Source organism: Oncorhynchus keta, chromosome 16 (genome assembly GCF_023373465.1).
Source record: "Oncorhynchus keta strain PuntledgeMale-10-30-2019 chromosome 16, Oket_V2, whole genome shotgun sequence".
NCBI classification, from domain to species: Eukaryota; Metazoa; Chordata; class Actinopteri; order Salmoniformes; family Salmonidae; genus Oncorhynchus; species Oncorhynchus keta.
Window position 1 is genome coordinate 11,044,694 of NC_068436.1, and position 10,188 is coordinate 11,054,881.

At 42.5% G+C, this 10,188-nt stretch overlaps 1 protein-coding gene across 1 annotated transcript in view; it reads right to left on the reverse strand.

Annotated features, from left to right (window-relative positions):
- The window catches only part of LOC118395557 (teneurin-3-like), a 797,463-nt gene that overhangs the window by 478,863 nt on the left and 308,412 nt on the right, over window positions 1–10,188 (reverse strand). The window contains 1 exon segment of the mRNA XM_052464676.1: window positions 672–841. The gene's annotated coding sequence lies outside the window, so the exon portion shown is untranslated.

The window sequence follows — 10,188 nt, forward strand, 5'->3', positions numbered from 1 at the left end:
ACTTTTAATGAATAGCCTATTCAAATCACTTCAGCCCAAAATATCTTGCATTCTAAAATGCATATCTTGTGAATGCAGACCCCGCCATCGTTGCCCTACTTCGCTGAGATGCTGCTCTATTCATTGTCAAAACATTTCTGAAAGATAGAATGGAGGGGGTATAATTCCAAAGTGATATGTGGGACAATGTCATTTCAAACACTTCTAGTACTCCGAAAAACTCTGCCCCCCCCCCCCCGAATGGCGTGATGTGCACTACGCATCCACACCAAAGCGTCGGTGTGCATAGTAATATCGCAAGAAGGCACTGGCTTTGATTCGCCTGCTGTACACACGCTGATTGGCTAGCTGAGTTTGTCATAAGCATTTCATTAGGTCTCGAAATGCTGGGGCTTTCTCAACAGGAAGTGACGTAAGCAGAGGGTGTCTCAGGGAATACGAGCTGCCATGTGAGTGCAGGCAGAAATATGGATTCTACAACGACACTGGATTCTACCAGGGTTTTGAAATGCATGTATACATTCCTTCTCATTTATATTTCTTTATAGCATGAATTAGAACAATCTACTTATTCATTATTCAAACATTGTATTGCATTTGATGTAAAGTGTCAAGGAATGACTTTAACAGGGTTCAGTGAATAGAATCAAATCAAATAGAAACGTTCTTACCAGGGAGTCGGTATGCCGCGTAAATGGAAGTCATCTGACCAATCCAGTCCTCTTCAAAATCAAATGAACCAATGGGAGTTATATATATTTTGAAAGAGAAAATTCCATTGGTCTCTCAGGAAAGCCCAGTATGGCTGCTTCGCTGTGCGTCTGGCGATCAGCTCTTCGTCCTACATTAAAAAAGAAGAGAACAAACACTAGTTGGTTTCTTTTTCAACAAATCACCAGGCCAAAGTAGTAGGAGAAATGTTTGTCTACATGTTTTGTCTAAATGTTTGTCTACACCCCAATTACTTACTATCGTATGGAAGTAGGTTATTAAGTACACATTCCCCTTTACCATAATAACCCGGAATAATGGGCGCAGTACAGTATTTAGTGTCAATAATGTGGGAAACAGGTACTTCGTGTTCAGAAAAACGAATGTGCAGACAGAACTGTGCTCCTTCACAGACACCGTTAGTGTGTATAGTGGTCATGTGAGAGTTACTGGACAGGGAGGGAACAGATACAGCCACCCACACAATTGTTTTTGATTAAGGATCAGATTTATGGTAGTATGTTGAAATATAAAGTTACTTTTGGCCCAAAATGGTGACCTATGAGGCAGACGAGGCCCTGGAATGCTACTTAGGAAGGAGGACACTGGGGAGCCATCCGGGGGGGTCCAGTATGAAAATGTTCCCTATAGTGTCCTCATTGGAGGGAAGTCTATCCTCCCCGGTCTCCTCCTCACTAACTACATTCCAGGGCCTCGGCCCTCCTCATAGAATGGCCATTTTGGGCCAGTAGGACAAGCTTTGAAAACCCCTTAATATTTCAACATACTGTGCAATACTGTACATCTGATCATTCATCAGAAAAACATCCCAGACAATTTCAGCAGCCGCGTTCTATCCGTGATGATTGCGCCATCACGGCAGCATTTCCGAGTCCATTGATTATGATTTGTGAGGATATCCCGATGGTGTCTAATGTGATGGTTATCTTGCTGACGGTAGTTTCTTCGGTGGTAAGAAAGGCAATGGATTTGGGCAACATTTACCATCCATTATATCTAAAAGGATAAAGAGAGACGGGGAAGAGAGATGAGACAGGGATTTATTTACATTAGTGTGCTTTTTTGGGCTCTTTTCAAGGAAGGCGAATATGAGGACAGTGGGGAAGGGGGAAGGGGGTTGAAGAGTGGTGAAGGGGGGTGCGGGGAGGTGATGTAGGCAGGGTAGGCTCAGAGGAACCGTTGGCACCCCATGGGGATGGGATTGAGGTTCCATGGAGGTGGCAGGGGCGAAGGGGGCAGGAAGGGGATTTGGGGGCCCCTGCTAGACTGAGGGAGACCCCTGCTAGACTGAGGAGAACAGGAGAGGCACTGCTCTCTGCCTGATAAGGGAGAAGCGAGAACGACGCCTCTATTAGCAATAATCCACTACACCTACAAGGCAAATAGCCAGAAAAAACAAAATGGCCGCTAAGAGCATGCACTCCGGGGTTTTGCAGTGTGGGTGTTGATGTTTTATCGTTCAGAGTCATAAAGCGAAAACATCCCCTCTATATACACTGGTTTTGAGCCGCTGAACCACAGAAGAAAGGAAATGACCTCAGGGACCAATATAGACTACGATAATAGATTATTTGATATAGAAACACATACAGTACAGACTTCAAAATTACTGAAAAGAATACAACTTTTTAAAGTCTTATAAATCCTACTTAAATTAACTGCAAATCAGCCATCTCAACAAATTGTCTAAAACGGTTTGTTTGATAACGAACCCCTAGGGTGTATATGTGGAGATTATTCCTGTGTTTTCTGGAAATAGCCCTCTCTCTTTACACTCAGCGTTTCTCATTTGGGAAATACAACAAATTCTGACACACGGGGCGACCGGAGCGCTGGGAACGCAGCTTCTTGATTTTCTGCCTGGAAGAGGTAATGCTGCCGTGAATCCTGCCATAAAAATGTGGATCACTTCATAAAACGGATGGGATTTGCGGCCGGCCCGAGGTGTCGACATGGGAGGCACTGAGGAGGCCGTTTATGGAGAAGTACTAAAATAATGCACAGGGACACACGGAGTCTGGGAGATAAGAGTGGATACACACACACACACACACACACACACACACACACACACACACACACACACACACACACACACACACACACACACACACACACACACACACAGGGGAGTGTTTTAACAGAAAACAATAAACAGCTCAGGTACTTTCTAGACTAGCCTACTAATAATAGATGACTATTATGAAACCACTCAAAGTGGTAACAACAGTACCGATCAGTTATAGAGCATGGATACAACTTCAAATGGACCGTTGTGAGTAGTGGCGTCGGTGACAGGAGATGAGATATTGTTTGCGTTCTCTGGGTAAATATTACATGGTCCTTGTGGTATTTTGTTTGCTTCAAAATATCACAACTACAGTCATAAGCGGTTTGCTGATTGTTGCCAAACGGGATCGAGAAAGCCAAGCCCAAAACAAATATTTCCCTCCCGCAGAAAATGAAACCACAACCCCGTTAATTATCAGAGTAACGTTACAGCAAGCATAAGTCACTTTCACAAACCGATGATCATTGTTTGTGAGCTGTGTAATATATTTCCTACAGTACAGTCTTAAAGGGACGCCTTCTCTCCTCCCCTGGCTGTGTCTCACTGTGGTGATAGTATCCTGCCCCTTGTTATGTCCTGCTCAGCACTTCTCATTCCAGAGATAGTTGAGAGATTGGGTGTGGAGGCGACAAACACGCACGCACGCACGCACGCACGCTCACACACACACACACACACACACACACACACACACACACACACACACACACACACACACAGAATAATAATCTCATTCACTGCTTTTATTCTGACCTGCTGTTCTCGTCTGGAAGAAAAAGGGGGTGAAGGGACAGAGGGGTGGAGGGACATAAGGAGTGTGTGTGTGTGTGTTGAGTCATCGAATCAGCAGGTTTGGACTGGACTGTGTAGGGGTCTGGTCAGTTTCCATTCAAACTCCTCAACGATGTCACCTAACCAAGCTGTGGCCCATTCTAAGTAGCCAGCTCATATTTCAGCCTGGACACTAGAAATAGACTTTGATTTCAGACATTTGTTTTTTTCTTTCAATTTAAAGTTTCATTAAGTTTTCTTGTTTTTCAATCAACCAACAAAACACATTCCACATTCACTGTGACAGGCTTAAAAAAAATATATATATATATATATATATATATATATATAATAAAATAAAATAAATACAATTAAAATAAAATATTTAAAAAAATAAAAACATATATAACACTTGCAGCAGCACTATCAAGGTTCTTATTAGCTATTTCTAGCCTTCGCTGAGATGACGAGCCAATCATTTGTTTTTAGATTTTACAGCACCTTACACAACATGTATCTGCTCATTTCCCTAAAATCACCCCATCCACTCTGTCCAGTTTGAAATATAGTTGAATAGTGGAGACCAGAGTCTATCAAACTTGGGCTGTCTCTTGTGGAGGTCAGAAGTGAGCTTTTCAAGGCCCACAATAGAAGAATACATTTCTTAGCAAAGTATGTAATAGTCATAAGCAAATTTTCTTTGTCAGGATCAAGGACAAAGTCCTGCTGGGCATTAAGGAGATAGATACACGGGGTCATATCAAACTGTACATCTAGTATTTTCTGTGCAGCAGTATGTATAGATTGCCACAATCTGGCAATCTCTCTACAGCTCCAAAATACATGCATATAGGTTCCACTTTCAGAGGTACATCTTTTACAGTTAGGAGACATATCTGTTTTCATTCTATGGAGTCTCAAAGGAGTGTAATAGAATTTGTACAAAAATGTGTAATTAGATTCATTTTGACATTAGTAGAGGTGCAGTATACCCTGTTACAAACCTCCGCCCATAACTCATCACTGATAGTCAGACCAAGGTCCTTTTCCCAGATTATTTTCAAAGGAGTAAAGGAGGAGCCTCCTTTCTCAGAAAGGAGTCTATAGATATAAGATATTTTGCCTTTAATGGATTGTGCTGTGACAAGAAGGGTTTCAACTTCATTCAACTGAGTTCTGAACCTCCTCTTGGAAATAAATTAGGAAATTACATGTCTAATTTGAAGATATTTTAAAAAATGGGATCTTGGCACATTGAATTCACTGCAGAGCTCTTGAAAGGATTTCAGTGTAGTGGTTTTCTGATGAAATAGGTCTGAAAAGGTCCTGATTCCAAGAGTATGCCAAAGTTGGCATCCCTCAGGGCTTTTGGCAAGTCTGGGTTGCCTACTATAGGCGAGTGAGAACATATTTGGGAGGAAATGCCCAGGTATTTCTTACAGTCCCTCCATGCTAGTAGGGTGCTGTAAATCACAAAGGTTTTGGCTATGTTGCCCACTTCACTAAAGTTATTAATGAATATAATTGAGCTTAAGGGCAATGAACCACAGGATTGGGCTTCTATCTGAATCCATGTTGACTCTTGTCTGTTTGTGATCCATGTTAGCATGTTGCGGATTTGGGCAGACCAGTAGTACAATTGAAGGGAGGGAAGGGCAAGACCACCCTTAGATTCAGGTTTCGATAGAGTGGAGAACTTAATCCTAGGTTTTTTATTGCCCCATATAAATTTGGTGATGCTTTGGTTAGTTGTTTTGAAGAAGGAAACTGGGAGATAGCATGGGAGCATCTGAAATTAGTAGTTCAGTCTAGGGAGGAAGTTCATACGGATGACAGTAATTCTTGCTACTAAGCTAATTGGGAGGGAGATCCAGGTTTGGAGATCGTTCTTGATTCGATCCAGGAGTGGAAGATAATTTTCCTTAAAGGCTATTCAGATCTGGTGTTATGAAGATCCCGAGGTATTGAAACCCCTGTGTTCTCCATTGGAAAGGACATAGTGTCTTCATAGAGCTGGTGAGTGTAATATTGAGGGGGCAGACAGTTTCAGGGATTTCAGGGCCTAAACTTTAAGCAGTTGTTTCTGGTTTAACCCTTTAACCACGGAGAATGAATGCCTAAACTGTTAAGCTTTGTGTTGTTTCTGGTTTAACCCTTTAACCACGGAGAATGAATGCCTAAACTGTTAAGCTTTGAGTTGTTTCTGGTTTAACCCTTTAACCACGGAGAATGAATGCATAAAAATAGACGTTCATCCGTAATACGTCAAATGTCAAAGGGAAACTAGGAGATCTGGTTGCATAGTTGGCTTGGACTTAGAAACTCCTATGTTAGCACTAGCCATTAGAGCTTCAGATACCCACTGATTAGCAATCCGTGCTAATGAATTCAATAGACTGTTTAAAACCCATCACCGGCATCTTTGTTTGCACTGGCCGGCAAGCATATACACTTCAACACTCTACGTGGAAACGCAGTCTCTTTATCTCACACGCACGCACACACACACACACACACACACACACACACACACACACACACACACACACACAAACAGTCTGGGCCTGATCAATGTAAAAACATCACGCCTGTGTTAGAATGTCAGAATCATTATACCCCCTCCACCCCTCCTTCCCTCAATCCTTCCCTCCCTCCATCTCTCCTTCCTTCTTTCCCTCCTTTCCGGAAGCTGTAACTTCTCAGTTCATTACGGGTTCATAACAACCTTTTCCATTACTGTCACAGCCATTTCTACATGTTAACAAATCAGACCCTTGTGTTCCTGCCGTGTGGTGTGTGTGTCAAAGGGGATGTTTTATGCATCTGGTTAATGTATACAAACCCTATCCCCATGAACATGATACTGCAATGCTGTGCTGAGGTGGGACTCACAAGGTTAATCACATGAATTACAATGGGAAAGAGACTGCAGTTGGATGTGTGTGTGTGTGTGTGTGTGTGTGTGTGTGTGTGTGTGTGTGTGTGTGTGTGTGTGTGTGTGTGTGTGTGTGTGAGAGAGAGAGAGAGAGAGGGTGTGTGTGTGTGTGTGTGTGTGTGTGTGTGTGTGTGTGTGTGTGTGTGTGTGTGTGTGTGTGAGAGAGAGAGAGAGAGAGAGAGAGAGAGTGTGTAAGTGTGTGTCAGAGAGAGAGAGTGTGTAGGTGTGTGTGTGTAAGAGAGAGTGTACGAGTGTGTGTGTGCATGCGCATGTGCGTGTGTGTGTGTGTGTGTGTGTGTGTGTGTGTGTGTGTGTGTGTGTGTGTGTGTGTGTGTGTGTGTGTGTGTGTGTGTGTGTGTGTGTGTGTGTGTGTGTGTGTGTTAAAATCAGCTAGAAATGAAATGACAATTTCCTCCTTAGATTCTCCACAAAAATAGTTGGTGGGAAGAACGCGAGCTCTCTCTAGTAGGGAAGCATAGGGTTTCAGAGCCGTGTCTGGCCTTGGCTGTCTGTTCTTCAACTCGCCCAGTCACCACACCTGGAAGCAATACTGAGTAACCCTATTACATAGAATAACAACAGGCTATTTACACCCGTATATCACACACACTTTATTTTTGTAATGGCGCTGGGTGTTCAGTTGCAAATTGCTTGTGTCACTTTCCCCTGCAACTCATAAGAAGGTGTTTCTGACTTGCCCAAGAAAATAAGAGAATATCAGCGAGTGCATGTGCTTGCGTGTGTGTGTAGGGACAGGATGAAAATGTTATAAATGACATCTCCTCCTAAGCACACACACAAGGGGCCCAGGTAGGTAGGGAGAAATAGGCCAGAGGAACGAGAGAGAGAGGACGCCGAAAACTCAGACTTCATCAATCTGTTTCTCCAGTTTAGGGCCAGCTGAAGCACTCTGTTGACCCTGATCCCACCCCGTCACAAATGCCCGTTACTTCCTGTGTGGCTTATTGCAGTGTTGTAATGTTCACACATCTGTCTAGTTATTCAGTGTCAATAAGTCTCTAACCCTTTATTGTGCCAAGTACACTCTGTATGAAAAAGCATTGGCAAGAATAATGTACTAATAAGTTAGGTCTATTGTAATGAACATCAACTTCAACCATTAACAAATGAACCAGCCTGTTGTACACAGCACAAGTCCATTTCCCTACGGGTCTGTTTCAGATTTGTTCCTCTGAGGCTGAATTCTCTGTCCCCAAGGAGCCGGTGGCTTGTTCTATTTCTGAGTCGAAGCATTGGGTTCTGCATTTGCTTTCATTTTTCACAGTCTTTAAGGTTTTTAGTCTGTAAACATGATAGTTCATTTTTAAGACTCTTGTCACAAACAATGCACCCTAGAGACAGCAGGCAAACAGGATTTGGGTCCTCTCGAATATAAATACACCACGTTTTTTATTAAAAAAGACTAAATAAAAACCCAAGTAATCCCCTATGCAGCTGCTGGAACGAATGTGAGGAACGCAACAAGATGCAATCAAGGTACAACATGGGTTGGTTTGCCACAGAAGTGCATAGCATGCAAAGCTCTCCAGAATGAATCTCTGTTTAGTTGTATTTAGTCCTGTTATTTCAAGAATTCTAACTCTTGACTTGTGTGTGCAAATGTGTTATGAGCTGGGTCCGAATATCCATACTAGCTAACTAAATAGTATGTAAAAAAAAATATATATAGCTTGATATACTGAACAAAAATATAAATGCAACATGTAAACATGTTTCATGAGATAAAATAAAATACATTTTCCATAAGCCCAAAACAAAATTCAATTTTTTGCACAAACTTGGTTACAACCCTGTTAGTGAGCATTTCTCCTTTGTCAAGATAATCCATCCACCTGACAGATGTGGCATTTCAAGAAGTTGATTAAACAGCATGATCATTACACAGGTACACCTTGTGCTGGGGACAATAAAAGGCCACTCTAAAATGTGTAATATACACTACCGTTCAAAAGTTTGTAATCGAACCAACAAATGCTGATGCTCCAGATACTCAACTAGTCTAAAGAAGGCCAGTTTTATCGCTTCTTTAATCAGACAACAGTTTTCATCTGTGCTAACATAATTGCAAAAGGGTTTTCTAATGATCAATTAGCCTTTCAAAATCATAAACTTGGATTAGCCAACACAACATGCCAATGGGCCTCTGTACACCTATGTAGATAATAATTTACAACATTAACAATGTCTACACTGTATTTCTGATCAATTGTATGTTATTTTAATGGACAAAAATGTGCTTTTCTTTCAAAAACAACAACATTTCTAAGTGACCCCAAACTTAGTAGTAGTGTATGCTCATTCACAAACATGTGAGTGTCTGTGGTCATTGAAACCTCTAATCGCTTGACCCAGTTAAAAACCCAACTTCATTCAAGAAAACGCTCTTCCCTGTTAAGTTTCGTGACATACATATAGATACAGGGATTCCCAAACTCTGCTCTGCTGCGCTGTAATTGGTGGGTTTCTGAGAAAAGGAAACAATGTAATTGGAGGGATTCAGACTGCTGTGGTTTAACTGGCAGAGATTCAGACTTTGGGAGGGATTCTAGGGTAACTGGAGGGTGATTGCGTGGAGAGAGCCTGATTGCACAGTACGCTGCTCACAGCTTGACCACTCTGCTCCACACACTCTCTCTCCCTCTCTCTCAGATTCAGAGGGTTTGAGAGTCACATGTACAGGGTTGCAGGTGTGATTGCAGGGTACAGTGAAAGTCTTAGGCTCCGAGCTCCAGCATGCAGGACGAGGTGAAATAAAATCATGAAAAGGGAATAAACAACAACACTGTAAACAGAACTAGCACTACATACATCATAACTGTAGCAGTGGTGAATAAATACATGTCCATTGGGGTTGAGGAAGAGTGAAGACTGTAATGAGTATAGGAGGAGTAGGTATCTGACAAGTAGCGACTATTCAGCAGCCTGTTGGTCTGAGGTTAAAAACTATTGGCCAGTCTTCCAGTTTTTGCCATGAATCCCTCCCTCCCTCCCCAGGCTGGATGAGTCACTATAGCACACTTTGACACCCTCTACCCATAATCCAACAGTTTGATTCAACCCCAGGCAGCACCAATCAGATCTGCTGCTCGTTGAGTTTTGGCAAACCCATGCCACTGACTGAAACTAACATGTTAACTAACTAGGCAGAGTAGGGTAAGAATGATGGCATCCATCCCTGCTGCCAGCATGAGGAGCTGTGTCCTGCCAACCCATGCCATGGTGATGCCATGGTGATGAATCGCAGATGCTGTAGGGGGGCAAGGGCAACCCGCTGCTCAGCTCACACACGAGTGGGCGCTATGGGGAAGGGATGTGTGTGAGGAGGTTGGTACAGTCTGATCACGCTTCATTCAGCCAAGGGCTCAGAACAAATCTGTTCATTCAGACGGACCATTGTCACAAGTGATCCAACAGGTAAATAATGAGCAGACCATCTCGCCCGTCAGATGATCTCATGTTTCAACAGCCATATGGAATTGAGTCGCAGAGGCAAGAACGCAACTGTAAAAAACATATTGTAACGACCGAACCACTATCACAATTGCTTCTCTGAAGTAATACCCCATTAACACCACTATGAACACAATGATTACCTCATTAACAACAATATTAACACTAGTAATACCCCATTAACACCAATATTAACACTAGTAATACC